Genomic DNA, 22,646 nt, shown 5'->3' on the forward strand with positions numbered 1-22,646 from the left:
GAAGATTCCAAGTGGAGGAGTTTTTTAAAATTTGACTCCAAAATCTATTATGATGAATCAAGCTCTTTGTGGCAACCTGCAATTCCAAATGCCTCCTGCAGAAAGGAAACAAGAAAAAGATTACGATAAAATTTCTTTTATTGAAATGCATATTACCCATAGTTATGTCAATAATTTTGGTTGTCTCAAGCATTATCCTTTTAAGACATAAACGACAAAATTCAAGAGGACTAGTTGAAAGGGATTTACCAACTTTAGGAGTGCCAAGAAGGATTTCTTATTTTGAAATCCAAGAAGCAACCAATGGATTTGATGAGAGTAACATACTAGGAAAGGGAAGTTTTGCTTCTGTGTTCAAAGGAAAGCTTTCAAGTGGAATGATCGTTGCAGTTAAGATCTTCAATATGGATTCACAAGTAATGTTAAGGAGCTTTGAACAAGAATGTGACATACTGCGTAATGTGCGTCATCACAATTTGGTAAAGGTTATAAGCTGTTGCTCTAATGATGTTTTCAAATCTTTGGTAATGGAGTTCATGCCCAAAGGGAGCCTTGAGAAATGGTTATATTCTCACAACTATTTTTAGATTTTTTTCAAAGGTTGAATATAATGATAAATGTAGCATCTACTTTGGAGTATCTCCATCATGGCTTGCGAGCACCAATTGTTCACTGTGATTTGAAGCCCAGTAATATTTTACTAGATGATGAAATGATTGCTCATGTAAGTGACTTTGGAATTTCCAAAATTTTTAATGAAGGGGAATCTAAGACACACGGAGACAATACCTACCATTGGCTATATTGCACCTGGTAATTATTCTAAACATGTCTTGTTTTTTTATTCCTTTTCTATTTGTATTCTAACAATATATATCTTAACATATTATATTTATAAAAGCTTATTACATATATTTTTGCAATATTATATAAAATTAGTGCATGATAAATTAATAATTATGGTAAATACTACATGTGATATTAAAACACATTAATTTTCTTGATTTGATTCTTATAAATATGAAGTTTAATTAGCGAACAAAAATTTATCAAAATTATCTATTCCTAGAACTTGGTATGTTAATTCTTCTAAAAAAAATGTCCTTGGATATTTCCTTCTAATTTTTTCTTTAGACTCTTCTATTCAAATAGAAAATGAAAGAGGTTTCCTATTTTATAAGTTTTCAATCCTTGAGCTAGGTTAGTTTAATTTGATCATTGTATATGTATATTAAAATTTCAAACTAATTTATATTTGAACATTAAGATGAAGGTGTATTCTAAAATATGTGCACAAGTGGATGTATAGCTATATGTGCATGCATGTATGCCTTTGCATGGGGTTTTTGTGTTTGAGCTTATTTTTTTCTTGTACATGAATATCCTTTTGCATATGATCATAAAGTTTCATATCAATCTTTTAGGTTAACAAAAAATATACATATAAAAAATTACATTATCATAAATTAAAATACATGATGTTAATAAGAAATCACAACCTGCCACTAGAAAGTGCAACATAACTTATTTCTCAATTCTAAATGAATAGTCTTCTTTAGCTATTAGTATAAATTTTATTACTTGAACCCAATTGTATGCAGAGTATGGATCTTCTGGAGTTGTTTCAACAAAAATAGATGTGTATAGCTATGGAATTATGCTATTAGAGGTGTTTACAAGAAAAAGGCCAACAGAAGATATATTTGTGTCAGGATTGAGTTTGAAGAGTTGGGTAAGTGAGTCAATGCCACATGCAATAATTCAAGTCATGGATTCCAATTTATTGCAAGGAGTACTTCATGAATATCATATAAATAATATATTAAAATGTACATCCTCCATTCTTGAATTGGCCTTAAATTGTTGCACTGATGTTCCAGAAGTACGTGGCAATATGATTGATGTTGTAGTATCATTGAACAAAATCAAGGCTTTGTTTATGCATGGACAATGATGTTATGTTTAAATAAGCATTAACTTTCTTTCAATTTGTATTGTTATTTGTTCTTTGTTTTTTTATTACATACTTTTAGAATATGTTGTACTCACTATTTATTATATGGTAAAGTGGCCATTTGATCCCTAAATTATAGGTGCAAGAGCATCTATGACCCTAAACTCATTTCTGATATATTTGTATGCCTCAACATTTAAAATCGTAACAATGTGGCCGCTAGCTACCACAACGTAGAAGAATGTTGATCATTTATCATAATAAGAGAGAAGATGGTTTGACTAAATTTTCCCAAGTTGGCAACTAGCTAGTTGTGCATGATAACATTAAGCAAAAGAGTATATGGGTAATTTTAGTCAAAATTGGTGGTAACTTTCTCCTAATGTTTAAACTAGGAAAAAAAATGAATCACTCTAACTTATGTGAACTACCCCATTTGAACTCAACTCCCCCATTTGACATTGGGAAGAATGCATTGGAAGGAACTATTAAGAGAGAAATGGATTGATTGTGCAACATCCAATAATACAAGAGAGGTATGCGATTGAATTGGAAGTAAGAGTAATGGTGTATTTTATATTTTAGGTTTGAATCACTAGGGACTTTTGAGAGATCTATGTCATATACATCATACATCATAGAAAATTGGTCATCATAGGGGCCTATTTTTTTCTTTCAAAAAAATTAAATAAGAGAAAAAAATTAAAAGCCCATCTGTTACTACCCATTTTTTCTTTTAAAATGATTTTCTCTTTAGCATTTTAAATAAATACATTGCCTTTTTTATTTTGTTTTCCATTTGGGAACATTGCAAAAAGTTAAGATTAAGTCGTAGCTTATTCAAAGGTATGTACTACTCACTATGTTAAGTCACTAAATTCAATCATATTGAATATATTTTGATTGCATTTTTTTTCACCACAAGGCTAATGATTCTATTTTATTATTAATTCAGCAAAATACTAGAACATGAGATATGGGTCCTTAAGCAAAATCAAAATACTAGTCTTAAACCACTTGTAGATATACAAATAACTTGTAAATTAATTATTGTCAAATTTGACAAGCCAATTGATGGAGATTACCTAGATCTAAACTTAATGGAATAAGGAGTAGGCTGTAAAGTCCACCTATATAAGACCAGGGTTGAATTGAGTTGAATAAAAACTAAAGCAAATGATGTAAGAATTAGATATAAGTTAGGAGCAATATCACCAAATAAAGCTAAGTGAAGGGTAGAGAAGCTTTTCACAGAGTGTCTATCCTGGTTCAGCTTTAGCCACTTGAGCATACTTTTAATTCCCAAGATATACTGGAGATTTGTCACTAACTCCACCAAGATTAAGCCACACTCTTGGTTGCTTTAGTACAATTCATACTCCTCCTTGAGTCTGTAACTCTCCCTCATAAAATAGTAATATCAAATCCCTTTAAGCTCTCTAAACTTAAGTTTCTATATTTCAAGTGGGTAAAATAGGGATAAAAAAAGTAAGTTCAATAAAGAATTACTACTATCAAAAAACTCTCTCCAAGAGTGAATATGCAATCAATGAAACTCAAGCGTAATAAATATTATAGTAGAGAGTAGGTAAACAAGTAAATGAATAAGCTTGCATATTAACTCAGGTATTCATTCCTCCATTGTCTTCATAAATTCTTGTACTTATAGTTGATGCTTGGTAAATATTCATTAGACTCTTTAATTTAGCCATTAACAACTTCATCCTCTTTCCTTATGAGTTTCTTGGAGATTAAGCCAATAAAATAGTGCTTTTCAGTGTTGTTGCATGTTATCAGTGACTTAAGGAAAGTAATAGTTATATGCGATAAAAGCTTTGATAAAGGGTAAAAGAGGTTGATACCAATAGAGCAAAGACATATAGGTATGAAGATCAATCAAAAAATTGGATAAGGGTTTAGTCTGACCTTTAGTTGTGTTTAAAAGGATTCTAGATAGGTGAACGAGTGACCATAATACTTGGAAGCTGAAAAGATTAATATATGAGATAGCTTTGAGTTGCTCTATAAAAGAAACATGGAATAAAGCTAAATGCTTTAAAGATAAAATGTTAAGGAAAAGATATACCAATATGAACATGACCATAAATTGAAGAAAATCATATAGGTAGGAATCAAACATATACGGTTATTAAAAATAAATACTGGTATTTATAGAAGATACTGGTATAAATTGGCTGAGCATAAACATAGGGTAATGAAGATAACATATGGGTATGAACCTAGGATACCGATATAGAATAGAGATACTGGTATGAATTAGTTATACCAGCATAAAAGGAAGATACAAGTATGAACAAGAACAATCTCAGCAAATTGTTTTTTTCAATAGTTAAGTTACAAGTCAAAATTAATTAAAGGAACATGGGATAATTCAAATAATTATCTCAAGAATCAGCTTATAAAAATGAATGAAAGGACACAGAATACAAATGGATGTTGATAGAACACATTTGTTACACACTTTTATTTTTCAGTTAAGACCCATTTATTAATGTTTGATCACCTCAAAGTGCATTCATTGCATTATATTTGAAAAATCATCTAAGTGTCTAGGTTTAATGCATTAGGGGTATTTTGGTCTAAATTTTTTTTTGAGAAAATAGACAAGAAAAATTGAAAAAGTGCATTTTATGTTCAGTTGATGAGGGGTCAAATTATATTTTTAAAATTTATTTTAGTTTGAGAGTAATTAAATTAAAAGTTAATACTTTCTTAAGTGTCTTAATTTAACCTAGTTTTCGGTTTGCCTTTGTATGAAAATTTTTATATAATTTTGTGAAACCTAGAACTTGATTAATTTAATAAATTCTCCCTTCTAATTATGAATTTAATTCTAGACTTTAATTATATTTTATTATGTCACATATTATTTAATTGAATTATGTAATTTATGTGATATAGGTGGCATGTAACTTGTGCATTAATTTGGCAATTGAAGTCAACACTCCTTGAAATCAAAGCTGATATTTTGGACAATTTTTTATGCTTCATTTAAGGGATTAAATCAGATTGAAAAATGTGGATGATGGATGATGTAACATCTTAAATTTCTTAATCCCAAGATTAGTGGTTAATTGAGGGTAAAGTGGTACTAAGTATGGGATAAGAGATTCGGATAATTATTTAGTGAATTGACTTGTTGATGTGTTGTAGGAGCAGATACAGGTGGAAGGAGTGCATTTCAGGTCAAAGCAAGTGCATGTGGTGAGAATAAATCTCACTATGCCACATGCTGCAGCTTGTGCTATATGTGCTGTAGTGCATGGATTAGAAAATCACTTCTTAAGTCATGAAATATGGTGATTTTCAAAAGTGAAATTTTGAAAACACATGAGAGAAGGAGAGAAGAAGGGCTAAGGAGCTAGAGCAAGTTATTTCAAGCCATTGGAAGGTACTTATAAGGAGCTATGAGATGCTATGGAATGTTATGTGAAAGTGGCAAAAGTTAAGAATGGGTATGTGTTATGTGAAGGTGAATGGAAATGAGTTATGTGATATAAATGCTTTTTTATATGAATATTGCATGTGATTTAAATGAGTTATGTAATGTGAATGTCTATGAATGTGATTAGAGAAAAGGCCAAGTGGGCTAAGATATGCCTAGTTATGGCCTTTTGCACAAAATTGTGAAAAGTAAAAATTGACTGTAGAAGGGTCAAATTTGTGATATATTATATGATTTGTGATGAATTGTAGTCAATCAGGTGTATTAGGTCTCTTTAGACTTGATTAAAGGCCTAGAGTGGTCTAATGAGAGAAAAGGATCGATTTGAGCATTAGGGTGCGCAAAATTTTTAAAAAAAGTGACTTTTACACTCAGGTGTCTAATTTTTGATTGGACCGTTAGATAGTGTCCAAACCTATCTTATTAGCTAGCTTACAAGCTAAGCTTCATGTGGGCGCTTGAATCACTCCGATTGGATGTCATAGGTGAAAATAGCGCACGTCAGAAGTTCATCATTTTTGCTGCTAAAATGACAGCAGAAATTCAGACAGGCATGCCGTGCCGCATGGTGACGCATGTTGCAGTGCATGTCACAGAACAGGCTGAGCATGTGACTCTGTACTATATGCTGCGATGCACGTACTGCACGCCATGGCACCCTTACCAAATTCCAATATGTATTTGTAATGAAAATGCATGCAATTGATATGGGAATGATCATGGGTTATGTCCACTACATCTTAAAGAAATATATGATTTGCTTCTACTATGCATCTGTCTGATTGTATTGTGATTTGAATGGTTTTACAAAATGAATCTTGGGCCTAAGCTTTTCAAATCGAGATGTTTGTTTACTATGCTGATATGTGATGTGGTAACTTTGTAATCTCCTGTATTGAGTGAACATAAGAAGAGGTTACACATAAGAAATTAGACACACATTGGAATCATCTATAAGCCAATAAGATAGTGCCACATTGCAAGTGTGAAAAGGCTCTAAAATTCCTTTTTATTTTATTTTTGTTTATTTTAATTGAGTAGCTAGCTAAAGCAACACCTTGAACACATCCATTCTCACCCAAAATTCTATTTCACACGACCTTATTTTAGCATCTTTTCTATTCTCTCTCTCTAGTTTATCTTGTTCTTTATTTTCTCTACCTTCTCTCTACTTTCTTCATTTTTTTCTAGCACCCTAACCTTTATTTTTGTAACATCCTGGATTTCAATCCCTGGAACTAGTTGATAATCAAGGGTAAATTAGTAATTAGTGAATTGATTGTGGTTTGGATGTTATGTTGATAATTTATGTTGATTAGATGTTTTATTGATAGGATTAAAAGGTAGAAAGACAATCCAAGGCTTAAGCGTAAGCACAAGTGAGATTGGCCTCAGTGTGCCATGCGCCGTGGTGAAAGCTATGTGCGTCAAAGTGCATTGTACTGGAATCACTTAAAGATGACGTGATCAGCTCGTGAAATTGGAAAAGGAAGAGTAGAAATGCATTTAGAGTGGTAGGGAAGTTCAGCTTTGTTAAGGCAAGCCATATCTGGAGCTTTGGAGTCTACTTTAATCAGTAATTTGGGTAAGTATCATGCAACCCTAAGCTTTAATTCTACCCTATTTTTTTGAATTTCATTAGTTAAGAAATCAGAAATCAAATTATAAAGTTCTAAGGTGTTGTAATCTAAAAGAAAGGGATTAAAATGGGATATTGAATGCAAAACTAAGATTTTTTAACTAGTATGGAGTTGAATAGTTAAGTTTTGAGGATTTAAGCTCAAAATAGCCAAAAAGTTAGGTTGAAATTGAGAAATTAGGTGGATGAGTGAGTTAGAAGGTTGTTATGGTCATTTGAATAGCCTATAAGGCTAATGACTATAGGTAATAGATTAATGAATTCAAGAAGTGTTAATTGGACCGTTATGTGTGTTAAGGGATTCAGTTTAGCCAAATCAATGCCTATCTTAAGTGTCAAGAATTGATTGAGGGATACTGTGTTGTGTAGATTGAGCACCTGTAACATTGCTCGTGGGAATCTACACACTTGGAGTCCATAGTGATTGGTAACCCTTAATAGCAAGGGTTAAAGGTAACTAGAGTAACCTTTTTACTTGTTTGTTTGTAAAATTGTTTACAAGTATTTTTATATAACTATATGCATTATGTTGTGAACTGATAGAGTAGCAATATTATGAAAGACTATGCATGTGAGTGTGTGAGTATTGATTGAAATGACTTTGAGATGGCATGTGCATTAACATACATCATATTCACGAGTATATCTTGGATTATAATAAGGGGACGCAGCCCTATCATAAGGAGGTCCAAGAAGTCCTAATGATCTAAAGCGTAGAGCTTAACTCCACCATAACAAATCTAGGATATGGAATGATCTACGAGGTTACCTAGACTAGAGTAGGGGTCTATATAAGGCTAGGAAGTCCTGATGATTCAGAGCGTATAGTTTAACTCCGCCATGACAAACCTAGAGAACACCCATACGCGAAGAGGATTACCTGGTCTGAGTAGTAGTATGATGGGCCTTATTCCTTGTGATTAGAAGTCATGGTCCAAGCATATAGATTACTCTGCTTGGTGGAACTAGGAATGTATTGTATGAGCATAACGAGATTGATGAGAATGAATTCCTATATATGCATATGATATTGCTTTTACTATTATATATGCTACTTTATTGCTTATTTATGATTTTGCTTATTAACCAATAATTAGAGTTACCTCTAAGTTACTGGGACGTATGCCTCATTCCATTACTTTTGAACATAGGTAAAGAGAGCATGAGAAGGCTGGGAAAGTAATCAAGGAAAGAGTAGCCTAACTTAATAGTAGTATAACTACCATTTGTATAAATGAATGTATAATGAGTTGTGATAGTAGAGTTGCCAACTAGGATGCATAAGTGATTGTGTATATGAATTTTTTGTAAAAACCTTGCTTGTATGTGTATATGATGTTACATCTCGCTGAGGGTGCCCCAGTGAGAGGGTACGTGGGTAGGCCTAGATGCTAAACAAGCAAGTGTACGATGTTATGTAACTTGTTTCACTTGTTTGTATGTGAATTGATGTGATATTTATGTATTGATTGTAAGTTGTGTTATTATATGAGAACTTGACATAAATGGTAAGGTGGAGCCCTATTTAGAAGAGTCGAGTATGTTGTGATTCCCAACTATATGGTGAGGCAGAGCTCGATATGTAAGAATTAGAGAGTTGAAAGTGGAATAAGTCTAGTTATATATATTTGAATATATGTATTCCTCATATAAGTCCACAATTATGTAATGTGACATTGAGAGGCTAAAATGGGTAATTGATGTGATATTTATGATATGAGGTGTCAATCAGGTATATGTGGTCTTTAGGGACTTGGTTCAAGGCCTAAAGTGGTGTAATGAGACAAGGAATGAGAATTGAGTGCTTAGGGTGCAAGTTTTTGAAAGAAAAAGTAGCCTTTTGGCACCTGAGTGTTTAATTTTAGATCAAACCGTCAAATCGAATCCAAATTTGTTCCATTAAGTAGTATATGTTGTAAGCTTCGTGTGGGCACTTGAATCACTCCAATCGAACGTCAGATGTGGAAATGGGATATGGTGGAAGTTTGTCTTTCGAGTTGTCATATGATAGTAAAAATTGCTATCATGTACATGTCACAGATAGAAACAGAGTTTGTTGCTTTATACTATATGCTGCGGTATATGGCCCTTTTTAAGGGTTGAGAAGTTATGTCTTATTGAATCGTTTAACTGCATTTGCACTTCTGCTAGTCCTCTTATTTGAATATATATTTTAAGAAATTAAGATCCCGCGATTTGAAAACAAATGAAAGGGCTATTACTCTAATATTACTATGTTGGTAATTGTTGATTGTGTGATTAGGAATGGTAAAGCTCAGTTTAAGTTGGGACTTTACAATTTCTAACCACCAAACCTATACCATTATTGATATCTCTCCCTGCTCATCCCATCCCTTCCATTCTCCCAAGGATCTAAGCTCAATTTCTTCATCAAAGCTTCTATAGATTTTGGCCAAGAGGTGCTTTTCCTAGGGTTCTTGAAGATAAAGATAGTTGATTAAGTTTCTTGGTGGATTCCTAAAGAGATGAAGATAGAGGATGAATCTAGAGCTTCGTTTAGCTAAGTTTCTTGTTTCCTATTCTCTTCTCTTTTTTAATAGATGATTAGATGTCTTAATCTAGAGTTTAATCATCTTAGCTTGTAAATTTTAATTTAAATTTAATCTTGATGTAAAGAGAAGAGGATTGTTTTGGTTAATTTCTTCCTTTTGCTGCCTTGGTGATTTTGGCCACTTCATGTTTAGCACATAGTCTTGTGTTTTTCATTTAGTAAATTACATGTGTTGATGTTACGTAATCTTGTGATGTTAATGCTTGTGTTGTTGAGTAACTTGACATAATCTTGTGGTTGCTCACTTTATTACTTTGGCCATGGCATTTGAAAGGAGAATTTGAGTGATTCACCTGGCTAATTTTTGTACCAATTGGTTAATTGAACTAGGGGCTTTAATCTAAGACCTAAAGAATTTAACTAATTAGGTTAATTGGCTTGTGATAATCTTCCTAGGTCAAGACCGCTTTAGTTAAGAGGAAAGGGAAGCTTAATTTAGCCTAATCACATGAAGATAATGATTCCAAAATAAACTAATCTCTAGGGTTTCACTCTTATGAAAAGGGAAGTTTATTTCACTCACTTTAAATTTAAATTGAAGCTAAGACATATATCTTTCAAATGAAATAAATTCCAGGTCAAAACTCCTTCAGACTTGTTCCTAGTGAATTTTAAAGTTAAAGCAAAGAAATTAGAAACAAAGAAATGTCAAGCTTTATAAGATGTGAATTTTTTTTCCTTTTTTTAAAATTGAAAACAAAACAACACTATGAAAACCTAAAAATGGCAACTTGAACAAACCAAACTCACCAAAAACTTAAGGCATACAATTTATTTTCTAAAACAAAATCAAACTACGGAAAACAAGAAAAACAAAACTAGAAATTCCTAAACTGAGTTTGGTTGTACCTCCCCTACACTTATGCTTTAACAAGAATCACATAAAGCACAAACACATGTAAGAAAAGTGCTCCACATGTGTGAAAAGTGTTAGCAAGCATATACCAATAAGTATATCCACTTGTGTGTTATGTGTACAAACAAAAATTAAGCAATAAGCAAGGATTCAAAGAAGTGATATTGTTATTAAAGACAAAGGAATAAATTTCTAAGGAAATGGAGCAAGGAGCATCACGTGAACACACTACTATAAAAAAGTTATTATAAAAGGGTTATTTTCCTTACTATTTAATGGTTATAAACCATTGAGTAATTTGGCACTGAATATTCTAGAACCCTTTATTCAACGATTTTTTACCGTTAAATATTATCCATTTATTAAACAATTTTTAGTCTAAAACCGTTGAATAAATTTTTAGAATTTAGAAATGAGAAATTGTGAGAGATAATATTCAATGATTCTAGACTAAAAACCACTGTATGTTCTTCTATTATTCAATGGTTATTCACTAATAACCGTTGAATATATGTATTTATTCAGCGGTTCTGTGACGCAATCACTGAATAGTTTTTATTCATCATATTCAACAATTTTCTCTCATAACTGTTGAATATTATGACCTAATTTTTTATATTGGGCAGACTGCATTTGTAGCATCCTCTCTGCATTGTAAATTACAAAATGATATTCTAGCACCCAAACATAAATTCTAGCCAATAATAGTCATGTATATACACATAAATGTACAATGAATTCATGTAAAAAACTTATATACAACTTTAAGTGCTTAAATTAAACTAATTAGTGGCTAAAATATAAAGCTCCAAATCCCAAAAATTGCCTAAGTTTCCTAATTATCACTGCTGCTGGCTGTTAAAACTAAACCATGCTTCGAAAATACCATGTGCTAACTCTTCAAGGACTTGTTTCGTTTGAACATGAGTATATGTGTCACAGTATACGTCCTCGTAGTACTATATGCAACAACAACAACAAATTAAAATCATGTTTATTAAAATCATGTTTATTGATATAAACTAATATAGTATTAATGAATAGGAAGACAATATTTATTACATCATTCGAAAGAATTCCGATTAGAGCATGTTAGATTATGTCCTTCATGAATTTCATGACAATATACCCACAATCCCTGACTTTGTTTGTTTGCTTTGGGCACTACAATTATATAATGGATAAAAATAAAATTAAATAGTTGATTAATAATATGACATGAACTATATAGTGACGTTGCTAATATAATTAATGATAAATACATATACCTTGACAACTGTCTATGATATTGTTGTATCAAACTGACTGCTACCCTTTACTAGTTGTCGAAATTGTTGATCAACATCAGTGTGGTACATGACAATGGCCCTAACGTGAAATAGAAAACTTGACATGAGAAATATTCATATAAAAAAAATTACATACATATACACAAACAAATTAATCAACTTACTGATTAATCATTTCCACAATATGTGGTCTGTTATAGGGATGGCCACTGTGAATAGGGTCAAGGTACCACACCCTCCCAAAAGTTAGATTGATCACAAGTAACATCCAGTATCTCTTATGACAAAAATTACAATTAGAAAGTGCCATATAAATAATTAAATTTTGAATAAATTAAAGTGAAACATCATAAAGTAACTTACCCTTCACAATAAGGTGCTATGAATATTGTCTTCTTGTCGGCACCACGTTGCTAGAAGTACTTTGAAAGCTTCTGAGATATTTCCAATCCTTGCTTAGGACTCATTATGTCATGGCTATAAGGAGAGACCATATGAGGATTGACAAATATAATCGTCCATGTTATATCTCTTCTAGTAAGCATGGTAGTGTAGAGGTTTCTTATATGTTGAAATAAATAGAACAATAAATGATTAAAAAAAGTGTAAGTGTGTGTGTGTGTGTATAGCTAAACATTTAATGAAAGGTTTCAAAAACATACCTCATATATAAGTTACATAGAATAGTGGTAGCCTCTGCGTGGTTGAATAAATCATTCAACACTTCATTGTTGACTTGGTTAAAAGACTGTGGATCAGCATACATGTTCGATGGGAAAGGGTATAGCACTCCTTCTTACATCTCGGTATAGGTCTTAAGCAATTGTCGATTTTTGTCATGTATGACTTGACGCTTAAAGGCTTGAGCCTGAGGAGCTATAAGCAAATGGGCTTGGGGGAGAACTAGTGTCTTTTGGGAAAATGTAATAGACTCCTTAGATTTATCAGAGCTCTTCTTATCATTTCCCCTCTTCCACTTAGTAGTGAATGTTTTCATAGCCGCTAGTGCTTTCTTTTCCACCGACTTATCAATAAGCTAATTTTTCCAATATATATATAAGATAGTTAGATATCAACTACAAAAAAATGCAAAAGAAGTTAATTTTCAATTATGAGTTTAACAAATATACCTTTAGAGATGGTACTAAAATACGAAGAAGATGAATTGGCCTTGCAATAAAACTAAGCAATGCATCTACTATTGTCCTTACATCCGAAATAGGGTAGGGTAGATCATGATTAGGATCCTTAGCTGTCTTTAAAGAGACTTTCACTGTCCCTTCAGGGATTATTCATTGTGAAGCATCACTTGCCTAGCAATATTGTATATGCACCCCAGTGCAACCACATATCTGTCTTCTACCAAACAATTAACATCAGCCTCACTCTACACAAATTAAAAAAAGAAAAAAAAATTATGTGAGATAAACAATAAAAGTAGTATTATGTGCAAGACTACAGTAAAATGAATAATAATACCTCAAGTAGGAGATGAGATAAGACTGTGCAACTATCATTCACATTAGGGCTACTGTCGCCCAGTGGAAGTGCTAACTTATGCCAATTCAACAGCATGTCTATGAGTCTAGATTGTTCTTGTATCTACTGCTTCTATTTTGCTAGCTCTTGCCTCAACTCTTGAACCTCAACAGAAGAAGTAGCCTTTTTACTGTGCTTGAACCCATCTCTAGAGTAATCTTTTCTTATGACCCCAAAGCCAATGCCCCGAACTCAACTGGGATGGTTAGTATTCCCCAATGACTTCTCTAATATATCCTCATTAACAATTTGAGTGCCTGCTAATGCCTCCTGAGTCAAAGTCTCCTGTGAAGCAAAAAAAGCAAAGTGGATAAGTAAAAATTAATAACATTATATCAATATATCATTAATACTTACTATTGTTTTGACAACCGCTTTTGTTTTTAGGTTGTCAATATTGCCTTCTTTATTTTTTCAAGTCTCAGCCCAAATCTTGCCACAGGATATAGAACCCTCCGATGCCTGCTCTTTTTCAATCAAGCCCTTTTCAATGCTCGTATATCCCTTGCGTCCAACCTTATATGTATATTCATTCTTTTTCGCCAACTCTTTATTTTTAGTGCTTAATACCTTTGAGGAAAAAAAAACATGACAAGTCAATTAAAATAAAAAGGAGTTGACAACAAAAGCAACAATACATAAATTGTCGAAATGAGGGAACGAATTGTATCTTCGATACCCTCTATGTTAGGGTGCCAAGAATTTACGAGTAACAAAACTTCTAAAAAATCTTAGGGATATCCCAACTTTTTATAAAACAAACTTCTTGCACCTGTCCTCAATCTCAAATCCTAACTGCAAGATAAACATGTCAATTTAAATAAACAATTACAAAACAAGTTTTAAAACATAAGCAAAGTGATAGTGTCTTATTGTCAAAGTTCTCCACACTGCATCCTTCATCACAGGAGTTGCATTCTTCCAAGATTTCAAAGTAATAGGCACTTAAGACTTTGCTGCCATGCCAATATAATTGATGAAGTTATGACTGTCAACTACTTAATTCTTATTGTTTCCCTTGACGGTTAAATTTCTTCCTTCATTTCTTGCTTTAGTAACTTCTTCCATCACAACCAACCTCCTCTTCAATTATTCTTCTTGCCTATCAAGGTCAGCCTTCTTCTTAATCGGGTCATCATTTTGCCTACTTGGACTATTGGACCTAGAGCCAGTGTCAAGATGATCATGCTCAGTAGCCATTTACCTATGAAAGCAATAATAATTAAGATTAAATAAATAAAAAAAGAATAAGTCAAAAAACAAATAAAAAATAATAACAACACATGCACTTTCTTTAATAAGTTAATAATAACATAACTACCTGTTTATATTGTTCATTTTCTTTATCTTGTTTTAACTACTTTTTTAACTAATTTCTTCTTCACTTTAACAACATTCTTCTTTTGTTGAATTGATTTCCCCTTCTAGAAATCTAAATTCCCTCATTATGATCATGTCTTACGTGGAAAGCATTATCTTCAATACTGTCTACACCATCATAATTTTCAAATGATGTCCTATGAAATGGATCAACTTCAACCTCATTATTTCTTTGACTTTGCTCGTTTTCTGCATCTTCTATTTCTTCAACTTCCTTATTACTTCACAAAATAATAGACCATTTCTTATCAGCAGGATCATAGACATAAAAAACTTTTTTGGCTTAGGAAGGAAAAATGAAAGGATCCTTTGTGAACCTTTTCTTGTTTAGATTTACTTTAATCAACCCAGAGTTATCGACATCTACCCTATTCTTATATTCAACCCACTTGCAACCAAAGACTGAAACTCAAAAAGAGATGTAATCTAACTCTAAAATGTGCTCAATTACCCTGAAGTAATGCATTTTTATATAAATGGGTATTTATCTTTCATACTAGAAATGCACATGCTATCACCTATGGTGGATACACTACTATTTTGCATCATGCTTTAGCATCATGCTCCTTTGTGTAGAACTTGTACCCATTACTAGTATAACTCATGTAAGAGAAGACATGTTTTCTCAAACCTTGTGCCAACCATCTTAATCTATTAGGAACTGAATCAGATCGGCATTATACTTCCCTTTGATATGCTCTCTCAACTAGCAAATGAACTGTTTATTATGTAGTTTGATGATCTAACTCTCTAATTGATGATGGTGCTGCCTTTTTAGCTTTGCCTTGTAAATTTTTGCATATTCATCAATCTCTAGAGAGTTGTACAGCACAAAAGGTGTACTTTTTTTCATTGGTCACTTAAGATAATGATAACTTTTCTTCCCATAGTCTATTCTATAGCTTCATGATCAATATCTCTTGAATTCTTTAAATATTGACTGCAGAAGTGAATAGCCTCTTGATTAATATATTGTTCAACAATGCAACCTTCTGGTCGACTCTAAATTTTCACATACCCTTTCAATACTTTCATATTATGCTTAAAGAGGTACATCTACCTTAAATAAGCAGGGCCGCATAATTGTGCCTCCCTACCAAGTGAATGGTCAGGTGGACCATGGTATCAAAAAATGTAGGAGGGAAAAACACCTCCAACTCACATAATGTTTGCACAATTTAGCTTTGCAACTTCGGTAACTTTTCAGGATTAATTACTTTCTATAGAGGCACTTAAAGAAGTAACACAGCTTTATGTTTGTACCTCACACATTATCAGGTAAAATACCACGTATAGCCACTAGAATAAAATTTTCTATTAAAATATGGCAATCATGAGTCTTTAAACCTTTTAACTTTAGGTCCTTTATTGAGACAAGGTTTTAACATTTGAAGAGTAGCCATTTAAAAACTTAATTGTAGTAAGAAACTCACATAAATTTCCTTTTTTTTATAGACAATGTGTGGGCTACTGCTTGAAGAAATGTACAAGCTCCCTTCTCATGTGGTGCCAATTCTTCTCTTATTCCCATTTTAACCATGTCTAACCTTATATTGATGCTATCCTTGGTCTTTCCTAGAATATGAAGCAACATCCCAACAAGATTATTGCACAAAGTTTTCTCAATATGCATCAAATTGAGGAAGTGTCATACATTTAAGGACTTCCAATATGGCAACTTAAAGAAAATTGCTCTTTTCTTCTACCCGCTTGTTCCAACATGCTTCACAAATGGTTTGTCAAATTCAATATTGAGGTCTTTTACCTTTTGAAACAACTCTTCACTAATTAACTACTTTGGTGGCTCTTCTTCTATTTTTCTATTAAAAGACTTTTTCCACCAACGATATCGATGTTTATTACCTAACCATCAGTGATGTCCAAGGTATATATTCTTCATACCATGCTGCAATCTCATTGAATGTGTTCCTTCTTCATAAATAGGAAATCCAAGTTGTCCTTTAATACTATACCTTGATAGATTACCATATACTGGAAAGTCATTGATTGTACCAAAAAGCATGGCTCTTAAATTGAATATCTCTTCTCTGCAAGCATAATATACCTCCACACTCATCTCCCACAACAACTTTAAGTCTTCAATTAATGGTTCTACGTAAACATCTATGTCATTCTCAGGTTGCTTGGGCTTCAATATTAGTAAGGATAACATCATATGCTTCCGCTTCATGTAAAGTCAGGGAGGAAGGTTAGAAATGACCATCATCATAGGCCATGTACTATAAGTACTGCTCTATATCCCATGCGGGTTCATCCCATCAGTAGATAATGCGAGGCATAGGTACCTATCTTTTTTTTCAAACTCAGGGTACTTTCAATCAAACCTTATCCATTGAGAAGAATCAACTAGATGTCAAATCTTGTCATCTTTAATCCTTTTATCTGCTTGCCATATTAAATTCTTTGCCTCTTGACGTATGCTATAAAAACACCTAAATCTTGAAATAATAGGAAAATAGCACATTGCCTTCTTCGGACTCTTCCCATTTTGCCTATAATGTGATGTGTCACACTTAGGACAGTGGGTTAGCTCTTTATATTTATTTCTAAACAAAATGCAATCATTAGGACAAGCATGCATCTTCTTATAACTCAGGCCAACTATGTGTAACACCTTTTTTGCATTATATAGCCAACCCAAAAGCTTGTTATTATTCAGTAGCTTTTGTTTGATTAGAGAAGCTAAGCTTGAAAAACTTGTATCACTCCACCCACTTGCTACTTTCAAGTTGTACAATTCTAACACAATGGACAATAGAGTGAACTCAGTACAAAACCCTCATACAAAGGTGTCTCTGTATCATTGTTCAACCTTTTAAACTTGTCTAGAAAATTCTTGAGTTCATCTTCCATCACATCAATCAATTCTTCATGATAATTAGCCTCATATGCATTTGTGTCAAAAGATGGTGATGATGAAAAACCTTTTCATATACCCTCGGCTACTATTATTCACATCTTTATGTGTCTTTCTATGCTTTACCCAACATTTGTAACTCTGATCAATTCCATACTTAAATAAGTAAAGTTTGCATGTCTTAGGAGAAACTGACTTCACATTGCCACAACTTAAACAAGGATAAAAAAATTGCTCACAGTTTTTTGCATTATTTACCACAAACTTAACAAATTCTGCCACCCCATCCTAATATTCTTTAGATAGGCGATTGGCAGACATTCACTTCTTATCCATAATGTCTTTATTTAAGAAAGATGGTAAAGATAGGAAAGCATTTAGTGAGTCACAAGTTTAATTACTTCAACTACGCTTATATTTGTTCTTTTTAAGGGCAAAATTAAAATTAAAAAAATCAACAGCATAATGATTTCAAATAAGTATTCCTCAGGCATTATGACTTTTCTTTATACTATTTTAATCTATAAAATTTTAAACTAATTTAAGAAACAAAATAAAAGTATAATTAAACTCCCACCAGACCATAAAACAACTTTAACAATGCTCATATTTGCAAGACTAAAATTTTAAAAAAATTTGGTAGCATAACAGCATAAAACTAAGCATTTCCCAAGCTTATATCCCTCTTTTAACAAATTAAACATTATAATAATAATAAATTCATATTAAAAATCACTCAATCAATCATATTTAATAATTTCACAATTCAAATTTTAGAATTGGCATCAGACAGAGCATTTTTATTCAACCAAAATTCAAGCACATTGTATATGAAATCATCCTCACTTTAAATAATCATAACCTATTCAATCTATGTTCAAATAAACTACTTAAATTTTATACAATTTCTTTAAAAAAAAACTAACCTGTTTTTTTTTGTTTGCCAATGTAACCCACAAACGTAAGGAACCACAATTGAAGGGAGATGAACCATGAACCTAGCAACTAGAATGGAAGAGGAAGATAAAGATAGGAAGAGAGAGAGGAAGAGAGAGAGGAAGAGGAAGAGGAAGAGGAAGAAGGAAGAAGAAGAGGAATAGAGCACTTACGTGTTTGCACACCATACAATAGAAGACAAAAATGGCAACGAAGGCAAGCGACGGCATTCCAACGGTAGAATATGGAAAGGTTTAGCTGGAAATGTGTACTCGGTGCTTGGGGAAAGAGATTCGATAGTGGGTATTTAGTTTTGTAGATAGAAAATAAGGTTTTAAGCATCCGAAGAATAACGGCTTCGTGAGATGAAAAGGGCATTTAAAAGTTATTATTTAATGGTTCCTTAACAGAAACCATTAGATATTCTAAGAATTTATTCAATGATTCTGCTTAAGGAACTGTTGAATAATCCAATGACATCATCATAAGCCAGTTTTTAAAGCATTTACTCAACAGTTGTGTAATTTAACCATTGAATATTCCAATGGTTTATTCAACGGTTGTTTTTAGGGAACTGTTGAATAATATAATGATGTCATTAGGCACTTTTTTGAAGCATTTACTCAATGGTTTTTATATTTAACTATTGAATATATATAAATTTATTCAACGGTTATATTTTTAATTGTTGAATATTAGCTTTTTGAAATCTCACCTTTTTTTATTTAATGTTTTTTCTTATAACCGTTGAATATAAGGCATTATATACACCCTATTTTTTAGTAGTGACAACAACAATTGACAAGAAAGTTAGAATAAGTACTTTGAAATAAAGCCAACTCATCTTTAAATTCATCAAGATTAAAATCATTACCATCTATATTATTGTTAGGCTTTGTACCATCATTTCCTTGAATTATTACTCTCTTTCATCCTGAGTCATCTTTAAGTCCTTGCATATCCTTGCTTTGCCTTGTTCCTCTTCAAATTCCTTGTCCAACCTTATACAATGATGCTAGAAAAATTTTCAAATTTGAGTAATCTCCTTCATGCACCAATTCATCTCTCTTCACAGCTTCTTTGTTTAGGTAAATGTCCTCACTTGTTTTAGTAGTTTCCAAGGCCTCAATTGTTGTTTTGAATAGGCTTCCATCCTCATGCTTGGGCATCCTAAGAACATCAAGAGGAGGATGGTTGCCTATGCCCTTAATACCTACAACACAAGGAGAAATACCTTCCTCCTAATTAAGCATAGCAATCTAAGAAGATAAATTCAAATCATCCATAAGAGATATGTCCAAAGGAAAATCCTTATCAAGCAATCTAGACTCAATTTATTTACAAATCTCACATGAAACTCCATCAATGTTAGCACAATCAATACTAGGCTCAAAATTAGATGACAAAGTATCACATAAAAGAGGCAAAGACAAAGCATGCTCATCTACTAAGTCATCGACAATAATTTCAATAGCATTTAGGCCTAGCAAAGAATAATCTTCATAAGGACGTTTCATGGCTTCATAGATATTAAAGTAAACACTCTCATCACCACATTTAAGCACCAATGTGCCCTTGTCCATATCAATAAGTGTCGTTGTGGTCCTTATGAATGGCCTTCCCAAAATAAGTATGTCCTCCCCATTCCCCTTACTAGCCATATCTAAAACATAAAAGTCAACCAAAAATAAAAGATTTTTCACACTATTGGCTAATTGACAAATCATGTTAGTGGCATGCAAACCATCAATTTTTAGTAAAGCATAAATGAAAGATGGCATCACATTTATTGTTTCACCTAAATCAATCAATGCATGAGAAAAATCTAAAGGACCAATTTGGAAAGGGATATTGAAGGATTTGGAATCCTTCCACTTTATTAGAAGTTAGGGCTTCATGACAGCACTAATAGAGGATGGCAATTGTACTTTAGCATTGGGTTTAAATTTCCTCTTATTTATGCAACACTCCTTAAGAAATTTAGCATATTTAGGAATGTTTTTAATCAAATCTAAAAGAGGCACATTCACTTGAATTTTATAAAAGAATTTCATCATCTCTTGGTCTTGTGGTACTTGAGCTAGTGATTTGGATGCTTGGGCTTGAGGAAAAGGCAATTTCCTTACAATTTCTTAACTTGGTATAGCTCTTTGACCCTTCTTCTCCTTCCCGTGTTGCTGGACATTCACATTTTGGTGCTATATAGTGGCATTTAAAGCTTGATTTCCTTGCTCTTTTGGCTCCTTTTGAGGTAGGGGATCACTATAGACTTGTTCCACACCTTCCTCATCTTCATTACTACAAGAAATAACATCATTAGAGCAAGAATCTGCATTAAAATAATAAGAGGTGCTGGAACAAAATTTCCAAAATTGACATTTTCATGAACAAGCTCATTTTCAGCATTTTGACTAACTATTTTTCCACTTTTAAGCTCAATGCCATTTATAGAAGACTTAAGATTAACAACCGTATTGCTAGGCAAAGTAGGTTGTTAAGTATTAGTAGAAGAAATATGGTTAGTTAAAGCACTCATTTGCTTACACAAAGTATCTATGGCATTCTTCATACTAGACATATCATCATTTGTGGCTTTGTTTTGAGCTTCTTGAGCCTCCCTATTACTCTTGACATCATTTAACAGCAACTCAAAATTTTTGGATAGCATGGTATTGTCATTAGAAGGTGAAGAAAATGGTCGCTCAATTAGTACAAGTTGCCTAAAAGAACTAGGTGGTTGAGAGTAGGAATCATTACCTTTGCCTTGATAAAAATCTAAGGCACTACCTTGTCCATATGACATTGAGTTGTCATAGTTTAGGTACCTTTAGATTCCCCCTCCTTAGTGTTCTTGATTTAAGGCTCCACTTGGATTAGCATAAGACAAGTTAGGATGATTCCTCCAAGTGGGATTGTATGTGTTACCATACATGCCTTGTTGACCTCCTTCTTGGTGATTTGCCCTATACATAGCATTCAACTCATGAGTATATTCATATTGTAAAGGACAATTACCATCATTATGCATAGAAGAGTTACAAAAAGAACAAGACATAGGAGCCATAACATTGTAAGGAACACCAACATTTGACATACTCCTCAAATTAGTATTGGCATTTGCATTTATTTGTGGTGAAATGAGCTTTTCTATTCTATATGCAAGGTCATCTAATTGTAAGCTAGAAAAACCATTAGTAACCAAAGCCACTTTAGGTTCCTTCAACCCATATTGAGCTCTATTTTATGCCATTTTATCAACTAATTCCCAAGCTTTATTGGGAGACAAATCACTAAAGGAGCCATTATAGGCGGTATCTAGACTCATCTTATCTCTGAGCAAGAGACCATCATAGAAATATTGAACAAGGTGCTCACTTGGGATTTGATGATATGGACATCTAGCTAACATAGATTGGAATCTATTCCAATACTCAAAAAGACTTTCATCAAAATTTTACACCATGCTTATGATTTGTTTTCTCAAACTTGCTAGCTTAAATGATGGAAAGAATTTATTCAAAAACATGTCTCTCAACTCTTCCCAAGTGTGTATCTTAACATGAGGTGGAAAGTTCATAAACCATTCCTTAGTATGAGACTCAAGACAAAACACAAATGCCCTAGCTTGAACATCATCTATATGAGCACCTACCAGTTTCATGGTATTGCACACAAGATATAAAGAATGCAAGAATCTGTGATAATTCTCAACTGGTAACCCATGAAATTTAGGCAATACTTGAATAAGAGAATGCTTAAGCTCAAACATATGGTCATGTTGAGGAATGTATAGACCATAGGGATTGGTATTTCAATTAGGAGAAGTAAGTTGCCTGATGGAGATCTCATTATTTGGAGGATGATGCATGCCTACTTCTTCCCTAAATGCATGGTTATGATTTTCCATGAAGTTCCCTTTATTTCTTAGGTTTGGTAGATGGATTTGAGTGTTGTCCAAAGCTAGAATTACTAATAGACCCTCAAGATTTACCCTATTCCCTTGGTTTACAATCCCAAAATTTTGGTTTTGAACACTTTGAAGCATAGGATTGACATTAGGGTTAGGATTTGGGTCATTGTTGAAGTCCCTGGGCATTCCTAAATGAGCAAGATTAATGTTGTGATTAGGAACAGCCA

The sequence above is a fragment of the Prosopis cineraria genome, unplaced genomic scaffold, assembly GCF_029017545.1.
Source record: "Prosopis cineraria cultivar Desert tree isolate PC_DT_omini unplaced genomic scaffold, ASM2901754v1 PC6, whole genome shotgun sequence".
NCBI classification, from domain to species: Eukaryota; Viridiplantae; Streptophyta; class Magnoliopsida; order Fabales; family Fabaceae; genus Prosopis; species Prosopis cineraria.